The 22,208-nt window shown below is 42.1% G+C and overlaps 1 long non-coding RNA gene across 1 annotated transcript; it reads left to right on the top strand.

Moving 5' to 3' along the window:
• The first annotated feature begins 5 nt into the window (after window positions 1–5).
• Window positions 6–5,562, top strand: LOC144377314 (uncharacterized). The gene is made up of 2 exons (XR_013438186.1): window positions 6–4,064; window positions 4,987–5,562. It is a non-coding gene; the product is annotated as an uncharacterized LOC144377314 (long non-coding RNA).
• Window positions 5,563–22,208: the final 16,646 nt, after the last annotated feature.

Below are 22,208 nucleotides of genomic sequence, written 5' to 3'. Positions count from 1 at the left end.
GGGAGCCGAGCGGCTTCCTCCCTCCTCGCCCTCTCCCTGCGGCCGCACGTGGGCGGGCTGATGTAAGACCTTCCCCGCCCGCGGCAGAGCTGAGACCCCTGGCCCCTTCGCCCCCTAGCCGGAGGACGCCTCGGGCCTGCGCAGGGACGTGTGCGGGAGAGGGCTGAGGGAGATGCTGTGCGGTTTGGGGAGACCGAGAGGAAAAGTCCGTCTGTAGAAGCCCCCTACGCCCGCGGGGCGCGAGCTGGGAAGACAGCCCCGGGCAGGGACTTTGGGGTTCCCCCTGCCTGCGCCGTCTGGGGAGAACTGCCTGAACCCCGCGTCCCCTTGGTGGAGTGGTGTTGGGAGTGCCATCGAGGACCCGCGTCGGAACGCAGTCGCGGCGCGTGGCACCGGGCGGAGTCGGCTTTCGGGGGACCGTGCCAGTCCGCGGGGACAGGGACAGCCTGGGCCGCTTGCCGGAGCCACGGGATAGCCGAGCGTCCCCAGGTTCAGGAGACTCTGCCTCGGTTGTTTTAAATATTTTAATATGAGCTAGTGAAGGAACAGTTAGCCTTTCTAATGGGGCCAGTTTTTCCACAGACTTTCATTCCTTAGGGCACCCCGTAAGGTGCGTGAATTCTTGATGGTCTCGGTTTGGGTGACGCCTGGCAAGCAGCCAGTGACAGGGTCAGAATCAGAGGGTCCCTCGAGTTAGAACACTAGGTCAGGGTGAGAGTTTGCTGATCACTGGGGAATAAGGTTAAGTTCAGCTTAAAATAAGTAAATACAGTGTGTCCAGATACCTTATTTCTAGTGTAGAGGAGAGGCACCAAAGACTAAGAACGAATTTATTGGAGAAAAAGTTAGGAAAGCTTCCTCCTTTCCCATTTTGCCCTAATAGCAATAAACAGCCCAAGCTTAGTTTTAAACCAATTATATCAGTTTTTAAAATGCTGAATGAATTTACATTCAAAAGAAAAATTTATGGAAGGATTATGGAAAAAGGCCACTACTTTCCAGTCTTTTGCTTGCTGGCTCCTGTTGCATACTTATGAGAAGGGAACTTGGAGAAGGGTATGCTCTTTATGGTGTTTCAAGGGGTCTATAACTATAAGTTATGGAAACCACAGGGCTATACAATGAAACTTTTACAAAAAAAACACACAAAAGAACAAAAAAAACCCACCTGTCCAACTGCTTTTAGGGCCTGGTATATTCTTTTTCATTTAACTCCTAGACAGCTCTGTGAAATAGGTGTTATTTTAATTACTGTACAGATGAATTGAGATTCTGGCAAGTGGGAGTGCCAACAAAAGGTAGAGCTAGGGTTCAGACCCACATGGGTCTGGCTCCAAAGGCTACCACACTACCAGAAGTCCATCTAGATTGGAGTCAGCATGGGATAGGGGGAATGGTTACAAAGAGCCTTCAATACCAAACTGCATGCAGGTGTCCTCTCACAGGGAAGGGTGAGTTGCTGAAGGAGCCTTGAACTGTGGTAGGTCCTGTGCTACAGAAACCTGGGGGTGGGGAAATGGTATGGGTCTTAGGGAGGATCAGGGCAAATCTTGAGACCATGTCCTCTCTTTTATGACCAACTCTAGGGCATGAAGGACTCTTTCCCCCATGGTACATTGCTCACAGGATAAATGTGTATTTTATGAGATTAAGCTACAAAGTAATTCATAAACATAGCCACAATGTGCAGTAAATAAAAAGAAAGCGAAAGAGCCAAAGGGGAGACTACAGACAGGGCACTGTGCCTTCTCACACAGCCGGTGCTGGCATGCACCTCTGTGAACAAAGAGCATGTGTTCCAGTGACATGCCTCTTTGTCAGGGGCTTCACTGCCAGAGGCATAAATAACACAGGCAGAACAGGGTGTGTCTCACTGCCCTGCCAACATCTATGGGACTGTCAGTCCACAGGCCTGAAGGGGCTGTTATCACAGGGCCCTGGTTTTAAATATTGCTGTACTTAACATCATTCTGTATATGAGAAAGATAAATATATCTATATATGTGCACATATATAGATATATATATGCACAATTGTATACATATATGAATACATATATCTATATATGTATATAGTTGTATCCAATCTTCTGATCTACTGATCTTGTCCATGGATTTATTTACTTGAACAAGGCCTGGGAGGGAAGAAGGAAAAGTGAAAACAACTTAGTTTGTTAAGGAGACAGAACTTTGGATTTCTTTTTTACTTCCATAGGTGTTAATGATTGTCTGATAAGTAATAAAAACATGAAGTAATGCCAAGCTTTAGCACCCCTTTGAATCTTTTTTTTTTTAACCATTTGAATCTTAAAACTTCCCAATAATCAGAATGTGTATTCCAATAAATTTTAAATGTCTGAGAACATTTTGAGCTGGTTTGTAACTCCTTGGACCTGCTCCCCACCTCAAATAATCAGATGACCAGAGCCTTTCACAAACTTTGTGGCTAAAGATGAGAGGCAACAGCCCCCTCCCCATTCAGGCATTGATTCAGGCATTGGTTTAGCTGGCTTTGAAACCAATTCAACAGTAAGGTTACATTTTCTCTTTAGTAAAGACAACATATGAAACTGAGGTAAGGAAATCATTACTCTTTAAATAGTTAATACCTCCATTCTTCTCCTTCTCTCCTATACAATGTGCATCCATTGGTAAGAATGAATGTCCCCAACTTTCTGGAACACAGTGTGTGTGTCTCTGTTATAGCAGTTGAGCAACAAGTGGTAGTCCTGGAAGATCTAATTTCTCAGCTAGATTGAACTCATACAAATAGTTCTGGGTGATAAGAATAGTGAGGAAGGCCAGCACAGTGGCCTACACCTATAATCACAGCCATTCAGGAGGCTGAGGCAAGAGGATTACAAGTTTGAGGCCACCCTCAGCAACTTTGAGAGACCATTTCTCAAAAAAAAAAAAAAAAAAGGCAGTAGCTCAGAGGTAGAGCATCCTGGGTTCAGTTGCCAGTACTGGGAGAGTTTGGGTCATCTTTAGAATATAGTAGATGCTTTGCAAATCTGTGTTAGGTTAAAAATAATGTCACATGTATGTTATCATATAGGCAGTTTAGATTGTTGAGAAAGGGATAGGGAGAGGCAAATAGGTGAAAATGAAGTTCTATTAGTCTCCACAAGTGAAAACAAAAGATGGAAGGGTCAGGTATACAGGCAACTCTGTCCATTAAAGGGTCCCTAGCAAGGGAACCAGGTTCCTTGTTGTTCCATGAAACCAGCTATGGTGCCAGGCTTTCCTGGGGCAGCAAGGCAGAGCTATGACTACCAAGAATTAGGTTTAATATTATTACGAATAGTCCTTGGGTGCCAGTCTTGGTGTCATGCCTATAATCCTAGCAGCTTGGGGGGCTTAGGCAGGAGGATCACGGAGTTCAAAGCCAGCCTCAGCAATTTAGTGAGGCACTTAGCAACTCAGCGAGAGACCTTGTCTCTAAATAAAATGTAAAAAAAAAAACAAAAAAAAAAAGGGCTGGGGATGTGGCTTGGTGGTTAAGCATCCCTGGGTTCAATCCTCAGTACTACTACAACTTCAACAACAAAAACACAGTCCTTGAGCCAAGTACTGTGCTTGAAAATTTGGTGTACATTGCCTCTCAATTAATCCTGGAAACAGCTTCCTAGGATAGGACTTTTTTAGTATTTAGGAAACCAAGAAGATTTTGCTGAAACTCACATAGCAAGTAAGGGTTCACTGTAATTTATTCTCATATAACTTTGATCCCCTGCTCCTCAATCACAACTGATTCTAAAAAAAGTTGTTCTTGTTTTTTCCTACTCTAAGAAGATTTACATGTTCATTATGTGCAAATGATGAGAGGAGCAATAAAAAGCAGACAATAAAATATAAAAGTTAAATTTCCACCATTGAGATGTAACCATATTTCTGTGTGTTACTGACCCAGGGACACTTTACCACTGAGCTACATCTCTACCCTTTTGAGACAGGTCTAAGTCATTGAGGCTGGCATTTAACTTGAGATCCTCCTGCCTTCACCTCCTGAGTTGCTGGGATTACAGGAAAAGGCCACTTCACCTGACTATAACCACTGTTGAGGTATAAATATTCTTGTAGCTTTGTACCCCCATAATATGTGAATTTTTTTAATGTTGGAAGAGATCAAAGTATTTCTGGAAATATTTTTCTGCCTACCATTATGATAAATCTGTGTGACTATAACCATAATGGTTTCCTGGTTTTGGAGGACTCCAGTGAGACAAGAATCCCATCCATTGTGCACTAGCTGTGTGCTTTTGGACAAACCCCATAACTTTTCTGAGTCCCAGGCTGCTCATCTCAGGACTGCCATGAGGTTCAGCCATGATTCTGTGGATGAAGCCTCTCCTTGACCCAGTGCCTGGCACTCTCTGTACTCCAGCCACACTCTACAGGCCTGAGTTCCTCTCCTACCCTGAGCAGTCCCAGAGCTCCCTGGGGACTTTGCCCAGTTACCCTGCCCCTTTGGCTGAGGGAAAAAAGGCTCAACTCAAACTAATGAAAGTTATTATTTTTATAAATTAATTTTATTTTATCTTTTACACAAATGGAACACAACTTTTCATTTCTCTGGTGGTACATGGTGAAGAGTCACACCATTCGTGCAATCATACCCATACATAAAGGAAATAATGTCCATTCTACCATCTCCCCCCCACACACACACACCCTCCTCTCCCCTCCTTCCCCTCCCTCCCCTTTGCTGAATCCAAAATTCCTTCATTCTTCCCTTGTCTCCCTCCACCAACAATGTAAGTTTTTTACTCTCAAAAGGATCAGCCTCATTTTCGGTTTCACAGAGGCCTTGTGTGCTCTTCCCTGCCCTGTCCCCAGTACTAGGGATTGAACCCAGGACCTTATACACTGAGCTATACCCCTCAGCCCTATTTATTTATTTGTTTATTTTTTGGTGCTGGGATTTGAAACCAGGAACCCTTAACCCTGAGTTATATCTGAGAGTTTTTTTTTTTCTTTTAAACAGGCTTCTGCTAAGTTGCCCAGGTGAGCCTCCAACTTGTGATCTTCCTGTCTCAGCCATGAGTCATTGGGATTACAGGCTTGTGCAACCCTGCCCAGCTCCTTGATCTCTTTTGAGGAACTTGGAACATACTCCTGAGTTAGATTGGAAAATAGATGAGTATCCCCTCCTCCATCCTTAGCCAGCATCTCCACCATCTGGACCCTCTCATACCCCACAGGGATTTCCTTGTCCCCTTGGAACTGAGGCTGATCTGAGTCCAGCTTCTGCTGACTAAGGTTGCCATCTGCTCTCCAGCTTGCCTGCCCAACCCAGCCCAGCCAGGAGCCCCTTGGCTGGCATGCTCCTCCCTCATTCTGGACCCAGGTGCCTCAGAGGTGGTTTACACGGTTCTTAATTTGGTAGTCTCTTGTTTGGTAAAGGTCAAATTCCTGGATACCCTCACATTCTAAACTCTCTGAATATCAGGGCATCCAGGTTCCTAGTTTCTTTTTGTACTTATCTGTGCATGTACTATAGCAAAATTGGAAACTATAGTTAAACAAAAGGAAGAAAATAAAAATTTTTGTCCCAGACTAAGCACTGCTCACATTTGCATTGTCTTGTTAATAACAGCTTTCAGAAAGGGGGGGACCCACTACAGTAAATGGTCATATCAGTTATAAGAGACATTCTTGTTTCAGAAGTAATAAGTGAAAAAAGGTGACTGTACATAAGAAATGCTGTATATATGACATTTTTTTCATTTATTTATTTATTGGTACCAGGGATTGAACCCAGGAGTGCTTAACCACTGAACCACATCCCCAGCTCTTTTTATTTTTTATTTTTATTTTTGAGACTGGGTCTCACTAAGTTGCTTAGGGACTCCATAAGTTGCTGAGGCTGGCTTTGAAATCATGATCCTCCTGCCTCAGTTTCCTGAGTTGTCAGAATTACAGGTGTGTACCACAACACCCAGCTTGAAAAAAAAATTTATCAGTTAATTTTCAACAAGGGCATAAAGATAATTTAATATCAGAAAAAAACAGTCATTTCAAAAAACAAATGGTGTTGGGACAGTTGAATATTCACATCCAAAAAATGAAATTGGCTTCTGTATCTCATACCACTTACAAAGTTTACTTGTGTTAGACCAGGACGCAAGAAAAGACCACTGACTCCAATTAAAATCAAATTAAAGCAAGCTTATTATTTCGACCGGCCGGACTGCCTTTTCCTCCCAAAACGGTGGGAACAAGACAGCAGCCCCACCTTTCCTACAGCCCAGCTTTATAGCCCAGAAAGTTACACAAAGGGGGGGTTACAGATAACAGAACTCTGACAAGCATCACACTAATGGTAGTTTACATTTTTTGCTGGCCCCAACATCAGAATTTATGAAGACATTAGAGCCTCAGAGAGGCTGGCCAGGGAAGGCCAATATTTATGAGGTGTCACTAAGTTTCAGAGAGGGCTGCTATCTGGTCAGAGAGCCAGGCATGGGTGAGTTCAAGGCATGGGCAGGCATTCCAAGCAGGTTCAGAATTTGCAGTAATTTATAGTAAAGCTGAAATTAGCTTTTCATGGCTTTGTGGCAAGATGGCTCCCAATTTAATAAAAGATCAGGTTGGGTCTATCACTTGGAAAGCACCCAATATGGTGGCATATTCCTGCAATCTCAGTGACTCAGGAAGCTGAGGCAGGAGGATCATAAGTTCAAGGCTAGCCTCAGCAATTTAATGAGGCCCTAAGAAATTTAGGGAGACCTTGTCTCAGAATAAAAAGTAAAAAGGGCTGGGAATGTGGCTCAGTGGTAAAGCACCTCTGGGCTCAATCCCCAGTACAAAAAAAAATTACTTAGAATGGATTATAGTGTAAAAAACAGTAAGACTAGGAAGAAAACACAGGAATAAATCTTGTGACCTTGGATTAGGCAAAACCTTCTTAGATAACAAACGCACCACAAACTAGAAGAAAATACATAAATTAAACTTCATCAAAATTAAACCTTTTGTGTTTCAAATGACAACCTCAAGCCAGGCATGGTGCCAGTAACTCAGAAGGCTGAGGCAAGAGGATTGAGCCTCAGCAATTTAGTGAAGCCCTAGACAACTTAGGGAGACCCTGTCTCAAAATCAAAATAAAAAAATAAAAACGGGCTGGTAGTATTGCTCAGTGGTTAAGTGCCCCTAGATTCAATCCCTGGTACCAAACCAAAAAAAAAAAAAAAAAAAAAGAAAGAATGAAAAGAAATGCATGGAATGGGGAAATGTATTTATAGCAGGGCATGGTGGCACACACCTGTAGTTCCAGCAATTTGGGAGGCTGAGGCAGGGGGAATCCTGAGTTCAAGTTTAGACTCAGCAACTTAGCAACTCAGTAGACCCCATATCTAAATAAAATATGTAAATGCTGGGGATATGATTCACAGGTTAAGTGCCCTTGAGTTCAATCCATGGTACCGGGGGAAAAAAGTATTTACAAATCATGTATCTGACAAAGGATTTGTATTCAGAATATATAAAGAACTATTGCAACTCAGCAATAAAGATACTAATAACCAATTTAAAATGGTTAAGATCTTGAGTTCAGGAGTTCAACACTAGCCAGACCAATACAGTGAAACCCTAAGAACCAGAAGGAAGGAAAAAGAAAAGAAAGAGGGAGAGAGGAAATTTGCAAAGGATTTGAATACACATTTCTCCAAAGTAAGATACATGAATAGTTAATAGACATGTGAAAATATGCTCAACATCATGAACCCTTAGGGAAATGCAAATCAAATCCGCAAAGAGATACCACCTTGCACCCTTGCGCATTGCTCTCGGGAATGTGAAATGGTGTAGTTGCTTTGGAAAAGTTTGGCAGTTCTTCAAAAAGTTAAGCATACAATTACCATATGAGCCAGCAATTTCACTCCTAGAATACATACCCAAGAAAATGAAGCTATGTCTACCCCAAATTTGTACATAAATGCTTATAGCAACATTAATTGTAATGATAATAAAATGAAAACAACCCAAATGCCCATCAACTGATAAGCAAATGTGGTATATCCATACAGTGAAATTTTGGGCCACAAAAATAAATGAAGTATTGACACATGCTACAATCTGGGAAGAGCCCTGAAAATATTATGCCAAGTGAAACAAATCTGATACAAAAGGCTATATAGTGTGTGATTGCATTTATATGAAATGTTCAAAATAGGCAAATGCATAGAGGTAGTAATAGATTAGTGGTTGCCAGGGGCTAGAGGAATGGGGACTGACTGCTAAGGATTATGGAGTTTTCTTTTCAGGATACTGTAAATGCTCTGGAATTTGGTAGTGGTGATGACTGCCCAGCTCTGCCGATATATTAAAAACACTGAATCTTATACTGTAAAAGAATGAATTTATGGCATGTATATAATATCTCAATGAATCTGTAAAAAAAAATAAACCTCTACCAGTTAGGTTCTTTTTTCATTTCTTTCTTTTTTTTTCGGGGAGAGGAGGGGGTATTGAGATTGAACCCAGGGGTGCTTAACCACTAAGTCACATCCCCATCCCTTTTTAATATTTTATTTAGAGACAGGGTCTTGTGAGTTGCTTAGAGCCTTGCTAAGTTGCTGAGGCTGGTTTTGAACTTGAAATCCTCCTGCCTCAGCCTCCTTAGCTGCTGGGATTCAGGTGTGCTCTACTATGCCCAGCTCTCATTTCTTTTTATTAATGAATAGTATTTCAGTGTTTGAATAGGCCACAATTTGTTTATTCATTTTATGCACAAGTCTCCCTGCTGACCAGCGTTGTTTCTGAGCTGAAGCAAATCTTGTGTGTGGTCCTTTAAAATGCACTCAGGGAGCTAGCTGTTTTTGAAACATAGTGGAAAATGGAAAGAAATGGCTTTTTGAAGGACTAACATAATTTACACATATGCTATTAATAGAAATTGGATCAAATATATGCTTACTTAGGTTAAAGCTATTTCGGCACCAAGAGGCCAATTAAAAGTCTGTAGCAATAACTCACATGTGAGGTAACTAAAATCTGGGACAAGATTTTTGTAGTAATAAAGGGTGGGACAAATAAGACTTTTTTTTTTTTTAAACGTATGGAATCCAGGGTTTCATGCATGCTAGGCAGGCACTGTACCATTGAGCCATATCCCCATCCCTAGGTATTTCATGGGAAGACTTGGTCAGGCTTTGTGACAGACTAAATGTATTGGATAGAGATGCAAGATGAATTGAGTTCTACTTCAAGGAAGATACCTGCCTGTTGAGTCCCTCTTCTCTTCATTGCTTGCAGGCTCTGCCTTTTTATGGAATCAAGGAAATAGGGTTCAGGGGCTAGAAGGGCTTCCAGTCCCACTTTTACCTTACTGTTTTTTGTTTGTTTGTTTGTTTGTTTTGTTTTTGTACTGAGAACTGAACCTAGGAGGCTTAACCACAGAGCCAGATCTTCAGTCCTTTTTAATTATTTAGAGACAGGGTTTTGCTAAGTTTCTGAGGCTGGCTTTGAACTCAAGATCCTCCTGTCTCAGTTGCTGGGATTAGAGGCATGCACACAGTGCCTAGAACCTTCATTCTGCTCCTATTATCTAAGCTCTAACCATACACAGAAGGTCTCTTTAAAGACATGGTGATATTATCAGAAGAATACAGAATTGCAGCCCAGTTATTTTTCTTTTCCTTTTTTTCTTTTGTAGTACTAGGGGTTGAGCCCAGGGCTGCTCTACTTACTGAGCGACATTCCCAGACATTTTTTCATTTTTTTATTTTGAGACAGGATCTTGCTAAATTGCTGAGGCTGGCCTTGAATTTGTGACCATCCTGCCTCAGTCTCCCAAATTACTGGGATTATAGGCATACGCTACTGCACCTGGCAGACTTGTCAATTGTTCACCTTTACTCTTGGAGCCTAAGTCTCTTTATCCCCACTCTATCAGATTGTTTTGAAAATCAGAAGAATTGATTTCAAATTTCTTTTTTTTTTTTTTTTAAAGAGAGAGAGAGGTGGGGGGACAGAGAAAGAGAGAGAGAGAGAGAGAGAGAGAGAGAGAGAGAGAGAGAGAGAATTTTAGTATTTATTTATTTTTTCTTAGTTCTCGGCGGACACAACATCTTTGTTGGTATGTGGTGCTGAGGATCGAACCCGGGCCGCACGCATGCCAGGCGAGCGCGCTACCGCTTGAGCCACATCCCCAGCCCCTGATTTCAAATTTCTTGTACTGACACCTATAAAACTAATAAAATAAGTCACCTGTGGAAGCGGGTAGAGGAAATGGAGAAGAAATTGCTGAGGCTGGCTTTGAACTTGCAATCCTCCCATCTCAGCCTCCCAAACTACTGGGATTATGGGCATATGCCACTGCACCCAGCTAGGGCATAACTTTTTATAGCTAAAGTTTTGAAAAAAAATTTTTTTTTAATGTTTTGCAGTTCTGGAAATGGAACCCATGGCTTCGCATATTGTGGGCCAGTGCCCTATCATTGAGCTACAGCCCCAGTCCCACTTAAACTCTTTTGAACTATATGAACTTATTACTTTTCAAAAAACTTTTTGGATTAAAATCTGAGCAGAAGCTAGGCCTGCTAGTGTGTGCCTGTAATCCTCGCTTGAAACTAAGAGTTTGAGATCAGCCTAAGCAACATCATGAGTTGCCATCTAAAAAATTCCTGAATAGAATAAAATAAAACATGTCTATAAAGGGTTGGGGATAGGCATTCTAGGCTGCCATTAGCCAGGAGGTCTTCTCACTTCAAGATAGCTGAACAGTGGAGGATTATTTCTGCTTAATTAAAAAATAAATAAAATAAAAGACCATTTGGGTTACAGCAGGAAAAGATGCACTACAGGATTAAAGAGACTTGAGTCCTGGTCCTGGTGTGGCTGGGTAACTTAGGTGGGTCCCTTCTCCTCTCCGTGTCTTTTGTCAACTGAGGGAACAAGACTGCATGGTCTTTGAGACTCTTCCTGCTCTAACTTGCTGGAATATGATGCTAATTTTTAAGTAGCAGAGGTTGCTACAGTGCATTATCTATTAAGGATCTGCTAGTGGCATTTTTATATGTAAGCAAGAGGAAGGCAATGAATAACATGATTATATTTTCATCTGTTGTTTCCTTTGATAAGGAGTGAATACCTGGAGGTGACGAGTCAAATGAAGGGGTGTGCACTTCAGGAAGCGGAACTGATATTTCAGAAGCACCATTGGGGCATCTCAGTGATGTTTGCTATTGGTAATTGGGTATCAGGTTAAGAATGCATCATCTATGTTAGAAATATGCAGCACTTTACATGGATATCAATGAATAGGATCTCAAAGATTGCATAGTTTCAATTGTCATGAGACTCAAATATGAATTTGGTGCTGAGGAATTCACCTCCCAAGGAGCTTCTTTTTTTATTTTTGTTATCATCTGTGGTGCTGGGGATTGAACTCAGGACCTCACATATGCTAGGCAAGTGTTCTATTATTGAGTTACTGCCCTAGCCTAAATCTTTACTTTATCTATCAGTCCTAGCTTTGCTCTCTAAGGCTTCAAACTGCATCTATATTCACTCTGGCCAAGGCTGTAAACTGCTGATCTTCAAGCTACATTTGGACCATATCTTGTTAGCTCCTCAAATTGTTTAAAAATTTCTCAATTTAGTTTCCAACCTTAATTCACTATGCATTTTTTAATTTTGGTACTGGGGATCTAACCCAGAGGCACTTTACCACTGATCTACATCTCTAGTCCTTTTTATTTTTTTATTTTGAGATAGAGTTGCATTAAGTTGCTGAGGGTCTTGCTAAGTGGCTGAAGCTGACCTTGAATTGCAATCCTCCTATAGCAGCCTCTCAAATTCAGTGAGATTACAGGCATGTACAACTTTTCTTGGTGAATATATTATTTTTTACATACTCTAAGTGTCTTCTCTTGAAAAATCTAACTGTCTTGTAATTATCTCCTCAATATGATTCTTCCCTTTATAATTAACAATTCAGTTTTGTTCTAATTGTCTTCTCCCAGGTTCAGCCTATGCTTTGGGAGAGACCGAGTCCACCCTGATTCTAGGATGGCCCACACAAATCAATCATTCATACACACAGTTCATCTCTTCTCACATTTGTTGATTCGGAAGTGAGAACTGTCAGCAGCATTGTGTGGTGCTGGGGATCAATCCCAGAACCTTGTGCATACCAGGCCTGTGCTCTGCCCCTGAGCCACACCCCCTGTGTTTTTGACTGAGTTTCCTGCAAATAGAATTTAAGATGGAGCTGCAGGCAGGAGGTTTACTGAGAAGTGTCCTCAGGGCATATACCTTTGAGGTAGTGAAGAAGACAGTATTAAGCCAGAGTTTAGAAGCTGATCAGAAAAGTAATTGTAGTAGAATTAAATCCAAAGAGTTTGGGAGCTGGGATAGTTCCTCAGAGTTTCCCCAGAGTGTAGTGTAGTCCCATATCACCCAGTCACTAGTTTCCATTTGCACCTTGGGAGGGGCTGAAGTAGCTTCCTGAGGCTGAAAGCAGAATATCCCCAGCTGATGACGATGGGATTGTCTGCAGGGAAGAAAGGATCTGGACCAGACTCACAGTATGAACTATAAACCCAATTTAGATTAACAGAGGTTCACAAGGAACTCCTGAAAAAGAAAGCTTCTAGAAGCTCACTTTTGGAAGTTTTGCACAAGGATTCATATAACTCTAGAAATTATTGCCAGCCATCTCAAATTAAAGTCAGCTTTAATGAAATTGGTGATCTATTAGAGCCAAATTTTTATTGATTGATTGGTACTAAGGATTGAACCCAGAGTTGGTCTACCTCCCCAGCCCTTTTTAGTTTTATTTGTAGTTGGAGCTACATCCCTTTTTAATTTTATTTTGAGACACAGTCTTCTGAATTGCCCAGGCTGGCCTTGAACTTGTGATCCTCCTGCCTCAGTCTCCCAAGTAGCTAGGATTACAGATGTTCATCTCTGCGCCCAGCTACCAGTGAACATATATTTTCACTGACGCAATCTGCCCACATGGAGCTACATTCCCTGTGACAATCTAAGCAGCAGCTGCCTCTCTTTCAGATGGTCACTTGTTTTCAAGCTCACTAGTGCCCACCTGACTTTTAAGGGGCAGTAAGAGAGAGCTAAGTCCTAATCCTGTAATAATAGGAAATTGGTATATAATGTCTCTGATGGAAAAAAAAACCCACCAAGAAACAGCAACAGAAGCATGTGTTTATAGATATGTAGGTAAACACCAGAAGGAAACGCTAACAAGGTTCACAGTTGTTGCCTTCTGAGGAGTTCTGTCAGGGTGGGTGGGACAAGGAACTGACTGTGAGTGGTGTTTGTGGTTAAGCCTTATGTGCTCTTGGACTTGGAAACGGGTGCATCCCATGTTGAGAACGCATGCTCTAGGCATCACTCACGGCTCTGTGACTCTTCATCTCCTAGATCTCCTGCTGTCTCTGGGCCTTTTTTCTGGGTAGGGATTTCCAAAGTGGCAGGTGAATGATTTTCTTCCTTCCTTCCTTCCTTCCTTCCTTCCTTCCTTCCTTCCTTCCTTCCTTCCTTCCTTTCTTTCTTTCTTTCTTTTTCTCTTTCTTTCTTTCTTCCTTTTTTCCTTTCTCTCGTACTAGAGATTGAACTCAGGGACACTTTACTACTGAGCCACATCCCAACCTTTTTTATTTTTCATTTTGAGACAGGTCCTTTCTAAGTTGCTTAGAGCCTCACTAAGTTGCTGAGACTTGTCTTGAACTCATGATCCTTCTGTCTCAGCCTTCTGAGTGGCTAGGACTACAGGCAAGTAAGGATTATTAGGATTACACCAGGCCAGATGAATGGTTTTCTTAAGCTGCTCTTTCTCTCCTAACAAACTCTGGCACTTTTTCCACTTCTGGGAGACTTCTTTCCTTCCTCCTGTTGTCTCCCCTTTGTTACCAGATGTCTATTTCTTCTACAGGATTGTCCTGGGGCTTCGTTGCCCTCTCTAACTTATGCAGGTCATGGCCAAAGTCCCTGGGAGATATAACACTATAAGAAGTCTCAAAAATATATGGAAATGTCTTCCTACTACTTAACAAGAAGAGGGCTGGATCTCTTTCATTTATTCACTATTATGAACCATTTGTTCCTTTGTCAGAAAAAGGCATTTATTGAGTATCAATCCTGTGCCAAGTTAACACCAAATGCTATCACAGGTCTTGGCTGGGGTTTTGCTGTGTGTGTGTGTGTGTGTGTGTGTGTGTGTGTGTGTGTGTGTGTGAGAGAGAGAGAGAGAGAGAGAGAAAGAGAGAAAGAGAGAGAGAGAGAGAGAGAGAGAGAGAGAGAGAGAGAGAGAGAGAGATATGCTGGGCTTTAGGGATAATAAGATAATTCTCCTGTTCTTAAGTCATCTTTTGGGGAGACAGACACATTTATAAAAAGTGATATGTTCTGTGATACCAGGTCTTATGTCAGGGATATGATCTGAGAAAGAAGATGGAAGTACTGTAGGAACTGGAGAGGGGGAAGGGCTCAATTCTTCCTGAGGTGTATTCAGGGTGGGGGGTAGCTCGAGATTTCACAGAAGGGATGTAATTTTAGATGAGCTTTGAAGGGCAAGTAGTAACATTCCAGACTAGCAGGAAAAATATCTTAGGTAGAGAGAATAACAAAGGCAGAGTGAAGCAGGGGGTTTTGTTTGTTTGTTTTATTTTTGGGCTGCTGGTGATAGAACCCAGGGTCTTGTGCATAGCAGGCAAGTGCTCTACTACTGAGATACACCCTCTCCTAGACCAAAGGAAGTAGTTTTAAAGGAAACAAGGAAATATTTCCTCACTTTCAGAAGTGTAGCTATGGAGCCAGGCACAGTGGTGCACGCCCATATCCCAGCAGTTCAGGAGGCTGAGGCAGGGGGATCACCAGTTGAAAGCCAGCCTCAGCAAAAGTGAGGCACTAAGCAACTCAGTGAGATTCTGTCTCTAAATAAATACAAAATAGGGCTGGGGATGTGACTCAGTGTTTAAGTGTCCCTGAGTTCAATCCCCGCTACCCCCTCCAAAAAAAAAAAAAAAAAGTGAAGCTATAGGAAGACCTGGCATCCAGGACTTACAAAATTAGAGAACCTTCAAAAAGCTTCTATTCTAGATGGAAGAATATCCTATGAGATACAATGTTTTGCTTTTTGCATATATGGTAAAATTCACATAACCATTTCAAAATATAAAATTCAGTGGCATTAAGAACCTTCAGGGTGGGGCTGGGGATGTGGCTCAAGTGGTAGCGCGCTCCCCTGGCATGGGTACGGCCTGGGTTCGATCCTCAGTACCACATACAAACAAAGATGTTGTGTCTGCCGAAAACTAAAATGTAAATAAAATATTAAAAAAAAAAAAAACCTTCAGGGTGTTGTGCGAATATCACCGTTACCTAGTTCCAGAACATTTTTACCATCACAAAAGGAATCCCTGTGTTCATGAAGGAATTACTTCATAGTCTGGCCTCCCCAGCCCCTGTCAAAATCACTAATCTATTTCTGTCGTATGGATTTGCTTATTTTGGACATTTCACAAAAGTGGAATTACACAATGTATAGTCTTACACTGAAAGTTGAATAACATCTTTTATTTTATTTTATTTTATTGCTGGGGATGGAACTGTGGGTCTTGTCTATCTCAGGCATGTACTCTTCCCAGCTCCTTTAATATTATTATGAAAATACTTTTGAACTTACAGACATGTTGAGAATATCAAGATCCCCAAGAGATACACAGATTTTATTTGAGAACTGCTGGTTTAGGTCATTCAAGGCACATGGCTCCTCATGTTCCGGTGTCCAACCTGAGTCCTCCTTATCTTAGTCTCTCATCTCTGGTGAAGAGAAAGTCACCCATTTCTACAAACTTGAGATTAATCCTACAATGGGGCCAGAATTATAAATTGTCCAAAGTAATCAAATAACCAAATAGTGACACATTCTTAATAATAAATCTGAATATGTTTTTTTTTAAAGTTGTAACACAAAATTATTTCCAATGAAATTCTGATCACTATCTGCTGCCATCATTACATTTTTATAATCACAATAATTCCCTTTTCCCTATGATGAGAGTCATCATGTACTTCTGAATACCAAGCAGCAGCCCATGCCATCAATTGCTAACCCCTTTCTCTTCTAATGATCACAGCTTATTTTATTCTTCAAGTATTCTTCTCTTCTATAATTAGCATGCTTATTATACAGCATATTCAAATGTTAATGTGCACACTGTACTGATGCTACTGTGAGACTCATTTTGCTCAGGAGCTAAAATTATGTTGCCATTCTGCTTGGCGCTAGGGGTTCTGTGCCTGAAACCTGTTTGCCACATGCAAGGAGCCAAGGTTATTTAATTAGGACGCTGAGCTAGAATGAGAAGGGTCTGACATTCACATAGAACCTGTAAACTAAGGGGGTCAGCAAGCATAGGGTCTACACACTTTGAATCAGCTCTCTATCACTGTGCAGGCAAGCCGCATTTCAGCAGGCTGGCTTGGGGGCATGTTTGACATTGGCCCTCCAGGGTCTCTACTAAACTCTGCGTTTACAGATTAGGCCACCAGAAATCAGAGATTCTGATTATTGGAAATATTTTTCTGGAACTGAACTGAAATCTGCTCAAGTTTTCACTTGTTTTGTTCTAGCTTCTGGAGCCCTGGGACTGCCAGGGCTCCAGACAAAGGACTGTTTCACCGTCTCTCTGCTCACTTGTTTCAGGTCCTTATATAGTGGATTATCATTCCTTTCACCATGGTGAAGTTCCCCTCAGTCAGAGTTTGTCAATGCTCCCCCTTATTAAAAAAAAAAAAAAAAAAAAAAGCCCAAAACGAGAATCTGGGTGTGGTCTGCTCCATGTGAAAGTGAGTGGGCCAGCAAGATCCTGGTTGGATGCTGTTCTGTTGGTAATCCAAACACGTAATAACTTGCTATGACCAGCTGAAACCACCATCAAGTGTTTTAAATCATATATCACCACTTGGACCAAAAACCAGTTTAGAAATTTGTCATCATATTATTGTGTTAAATCTGACCCAGTGCTTTGGCTTGTTAAGTTTTTCAATCCCAAATCCACTTTTTCCATCTACAAATGTCATCAATATTGCCATTTTTATATAAATCAAAGTTCAAAACTCCTGACAGAAAAGGCTTCAGAAGATGGAAACTTTCTCCCTCTACCAGAAAGCTCAAATCAAATGCTGCTCTAATTGAGACACTCGGTAGTTTCAGGAAATCATCTACACACCCACACACACACACACACACACACACACACACACCCCACCCCAATACACACACACCTCTATCTTAACTGTCCTTCCCATCCTTTAATTCAGGTTCTCAGAGAGAAAAAAGAATATTCCAGGTTACTAACTGGCTGGCCACAGGAGCCAGGAAAAGAGCAGGGACAGGGAATAAAGCCTCCTGCAGCTAAACATGGCAGCTCAGGAGACAGTGGAGGTACTTTATGGAGGCTACACACCTGCCCATATTGGGAGGTAGTTGGGTTATGGGAAGATAGTCCAGGTTCTGATGTGATTTCAGAGAGGAATTCAATAGCCTGGAAATACAGCCAAAGTTGGAAAGTGGAAGGTAGCCAATTAGTGCGTCAAACTGGAGGGAGGAGGCAGAGAAGGGCAGGGGTAAGGTTCATCAGGAGAACAAAGCCAGAAAAGAGCATGTGAGACAGAAACTGGGATGAGAAGTGGGCTCCAGAGCTGCAGAGTCTAATATGTTAGCCACCAGCTACAGTGACTATTTAGACTTAAGTGAGGACTGAGGGTATAGCTCCTTGGCAGAGCGCTTGCCTATCATGTGCAAGGCCCCAGGTTCCATCTCCAGCACGGCAAGGTAGTAATAAATAATGAGCTTATTTAAAGCAAAATAAGATATGAAGTTCTCAGTCACATTAGCCACCCACTAAAAGCCAAGTAGCCATGTGCAACTAGTGTCTACTCTGGATAGTACAGAATATTTCCGTCATTCCATAAAGTTCTGTTGGACAGTATTGCTCTAAATCATTCTAGAAAAAAGGCCAAACTAGGTAGGATATCACTTTAATGTGCTTATTTTTCCTTTTCTTTATTCTAAGAGCGAGCTCAATTCTTCAGGGGACTCTTGCTATAAGAGCAGAACATTCTGAGTTAACACAATTATTAGTGATGATACTTGAACTGAGATAGGACTTCCTGTGGAGATCCTAGCACAGCCATTTGTCCATCCTTAACCTTCCTCTATTTGGGGACGGCATCCTCCTCAGCAAAGTAATAAATTTTGGGGTTAAAATTGTAGAGCAGGATGGGGGTGGTGGGGGTGGGGCAGAACTGGCCAAGCCAGACGGATCTGATGCATCCACCTGCCTTTCTTAGCTGTAAATGCTTTGTAATAATAGCTTTGACCTACCATCCACAGCCATTATATAGGCTACCTTGGGCAGGCAGTGAAGAAGTTAAATCAAGGTCTGATTTATTTGATACAAAGTATCCTGGCATCATACCTGTGGGCCCTTACTAAATTTCCAGTCTGCCTTCTTTCTCTTTTAATTTCCTGTCTCAGAAGTTCTCAGAATGTCTAATGAGATCTCCCAGTTCAACCTTCTAAATCTCTCTAGAATTTCTCCCTTCCTTCAAGGCCCTCAGTTTATTTCTCATCTTTTTCTTCCCACCCAGCCCCCATACTGCCACCTCAATGCTGTAAGAGCCTTACCTGCCCATGACATTCTTCTCCCTAAACCCTTCAGGGGCTCCTCGTGACATCACAAAGGCCAGGATCCTCGGTCTCCAAACTTCCTCTCCTGGTCCAGGTCTTTGCACTCACTACCTGATATGTAGTAGACACTGGCCTCATTGGCCCTCACTCCAGAACCAATATGTCCTTCCCTGTCTCTGTGCCTTTGTACAGCTCACTCTGTCTGAAATGCCCCTCCCCCTTTATTCCCTTCTTTCCTTCCTTTCTCATTTATTTTGAGACAGGGTCTCACTAAATTGCTGAGACTTGCGATCCTCCTGCCTCAGCCTCGCAAGCAGGTAGGATGACAGGTGTGCACCACTGCGCAGCTCTACAGTGAGTTTCTATGCTCCAATTAAGGTCCAGGTTAAGTTTTGTCTCTTCTGAAAAGCCTTCCCTGAGCCCTCAGACAGATTTCAGCAATCTATCTGCTGCCCCCAGAGACTGCAGGCTTTAGTTGTCACGCATCCTGTGTATGACACTCATGGGTCTGTTTCTCCCAGTAAACTGTGAGGTCTCAAGGGCGGGCAGCACGTCTGACTCATCTCTCATTCCCTGCGACTAACACAGGACCTTAAGTCATAATCCACACTTGCTAAATGCCCAGTGGCATGAACAACCATCTGTGCCATTCTGAGCTTGCACTGTGACTGCCCTGGAAGGCTATGAGAATCCTCTGTGTGGCTTGCTGTTGCCGTGCTCCTTGGGGTTCACCCACACCGATGGAGACCCATGGACCAGTGGCCCTGGTGGTTGAGGATGTGGGCAAGAGCAAGAGGCCTGCAGCTGTAAGTGCTGAAAGCCTCTCTGTCTGGTAGCTGTCGCTCTGCAGACGGCACAGCCAGCACAAGCCCATTCCTTGTCCTTCGTGGAACAACACTGGACCCCTTGAAGAAGGGACATCTGTGGGTACCTTTGTAGGGAATTATGGGCAACGGGGAGAAACCTCTTAGTGGAACAGGGAGGGATAAAACATTGCTCCTCTTACACAGCAAGGGGTGCCCCTGGCTAGGGACTGTGGGAACTCATGGCAACACTTTCTATTTTATTTTTTAATAAAATACTTAAACCAGAAACCTATTCTAGTAAACTGAGTCTATAGTAGGAGTTCAATCATCTCTTTGGAAATTTGACTAGATGACATTAAAGATTTCTCAAAATCTATGAAATTTGGTATTTACTGTGTCTCAAGTTCATGTAACTCTAGAAATGCTCAGTTTACTAGTAATTTCAAAAAAAAAAAAAAGAAAGAAAGAAAAGAAAAGAAAGAAAGTTATATCCTAGCTGGATGTGGTGGAACATACCTCAGTCCCAGGAACATGCCCTTAATCCCTATTGGGAGGCTGAAGCAGGAGGATCACAAGTTATAGTCTAGCCTCAATTTAATAAGACCTTGTCTCAAAAAAAAAAAAAAAAAAAAAAAAAAGAAAGAAAGAAAAAAGAAAAAAAAAAGGCGCTGGGGATGTAGCTCAGTGATAGAGCTCCCCTGGGTTCAATCCTCAGTACCACAGACTACCACAAGAGCACCTGCAACAAAACAGTGCTCCTGCCCAGCCCCACATCCACATCTGGCTAGCTTACTGAAGAGTCTCAAGTCTGTTATTTACTTATTCTACTTATTTTATCTAGTTTTCTGACTCCTACTACCCACAGCACGGCCACCCTACCACTTGATCAGTTGTTCCTCTCCTCTATCAATGAAATAAGAATTTACAGCTAGAGGAGTAATTTCTACATCAGATGGAAAGCAGACTGTCACCATGCATTATTAAAATCTTAATTTAGTTTCCATTACATGGGAATTAAACCTACTGGATTAACAGAGGTTCACTCTGCTCATCCCTTCTGAGAGATGGATAAACCCAATAGGGTGTCATATTTAATACTGGATATGAGAAGGGAGTTCTGTTTCCCTCCTTAGTCATGGGGATTGGACCCAGGGGGTAGCTCTACCCTGAGCTACATCCCAAACCTTTTAAATTTTTTTTAATTTAAAAAAAAAAAACCTTTTTGAGACAGGGTCTTGTTACATTTTTCAGCCCAGCCTCAAAATTGTGATCCTCTTGCCTCAGCCTTCCAAGTAGCTGGGATTACAGGCAAGTGCCACCACACCCAGCAAGAAGAAAGTTTTGATGGGTAGGTGCATGATTTCCTGGAAGAGACAGTCTGCCCTGGCTCTATGGACCAAGTTATTTAGGATCTGTCTGAAAGGATTCTCCCCAGCTTGTTTTGCATGAGAACAAAGTGATAGAGCTCCCCTGGGTTCAATCCTCAGTACCACAGACTACCACATCTGCACTGGATAAAACCAGAAGTTAGTAGCAGCATGGTGGAAATAAACCCTATCTTCTGATTCAAGAGTCCAGTCTCTATCCACTGTACTACATACTCCTGGAGTGATAATTGCTCCTATTAATATTCCCTGAGAAGTGAAATGCAGTCTCCAAGTTGTATATCAATTATGATATACAACGTCTTATTTTTGTTTCATCAAGAAGATAGAAGAATTTTAAGTAGTGCTAGGTGTTCCTGGCAGTCTTTGAGGATGGCTATTCTGTCTGGGCTTGTTTTAATTTCTCTCTTGATTAAAGAACATCCTGACATTTAAACATAAGAATAAGATGTGCTTCTGGCTGATGGGGGACCCTCATTACAAAGTCTGGGTAGGCCTGCCACCTCCTTCTAGAGCATGAGTTTGGAAGACTTCCACATGGTTGTCTACCATGGCTGAGCAAAGCTGACTTCTTTAGAGTAAGACCAGAATGCTGGACTGGGATGGTGGCTCAGTGGCAGAGTGCTTGCCTCACACTATGAGGCCCTGGGTTCGATCCTCAGCACCACATAAAAATAAATAAAATAAAGGTATTGTGTCCATTTACAACTAAAAAAAGATCAGGGCTGGGGATGTGGCTCAAGCGGTAGCACGCTCACCTGGCATGCATGCGGCCCAGGTTCAATCCTCAGCACCAAATACAAAGATGTTGTGTCCGCCGAAAACTAAAAAATAAATATTAAAAAAAATTCTCTCTCTCTTAAAAAAAAAAAAAAGAAGAACCAGTAGTTTCTTAAAAAAAAAAAAAAGAATCAGAGTGCTGACAATAAAGGGTGACAATTGTAACACAGATAAACACAAAGGGATTCTTCATCTTCACATTGAATTTTCCCATGGTATATACTGATAAAACCAGATCAGATCAGATCCTGAACTCCCGGCTGGCAAAGGTACTCCCAGATGCTTAGGAAAATATCAGGCCAGAAAGACCTAGTAATGTATTTCCTGCCTGCTGAAAAGTCATTCCTTTCTCTTCCCTTCCCGGCCTGGCTAAAAATATAATCAAAGTGTCACACACACCACACACAAAAAAAATCACAAAATGCAAACCCCTATTAACATTTGTTAAGCAGATTGTGATGGAATATCAATTAGCAAAGTGTTTGGTATGCAAACATCCTCAGGGCTTAATTTACTCACAGGAGGACTTGGGAGGAGGGGGACAGAGAATATCAGAGAATCAGGGAGCAAGGCA

Source organism: Ictidomys tridecemlineatus, chromosome 4, assembly GCF_052094955.1.
Source record: "Ictidomys tridecemlineatus isolate mIctTri1 chromosome 4, mIctTri1.hap1, whole genome shotgun sequence".
Taxonomy (NCBI): Eukaryota; Metazoa; Chordata; class Mammalia; order Rodentia; family Sciuridae; genus Ictidomys; species Ictidomys tridecemlineatus.
Note: the sequence above shows the minus strand (reverse complement) of the source record. Positions and strands in the feature narration are given on the sequence as shown.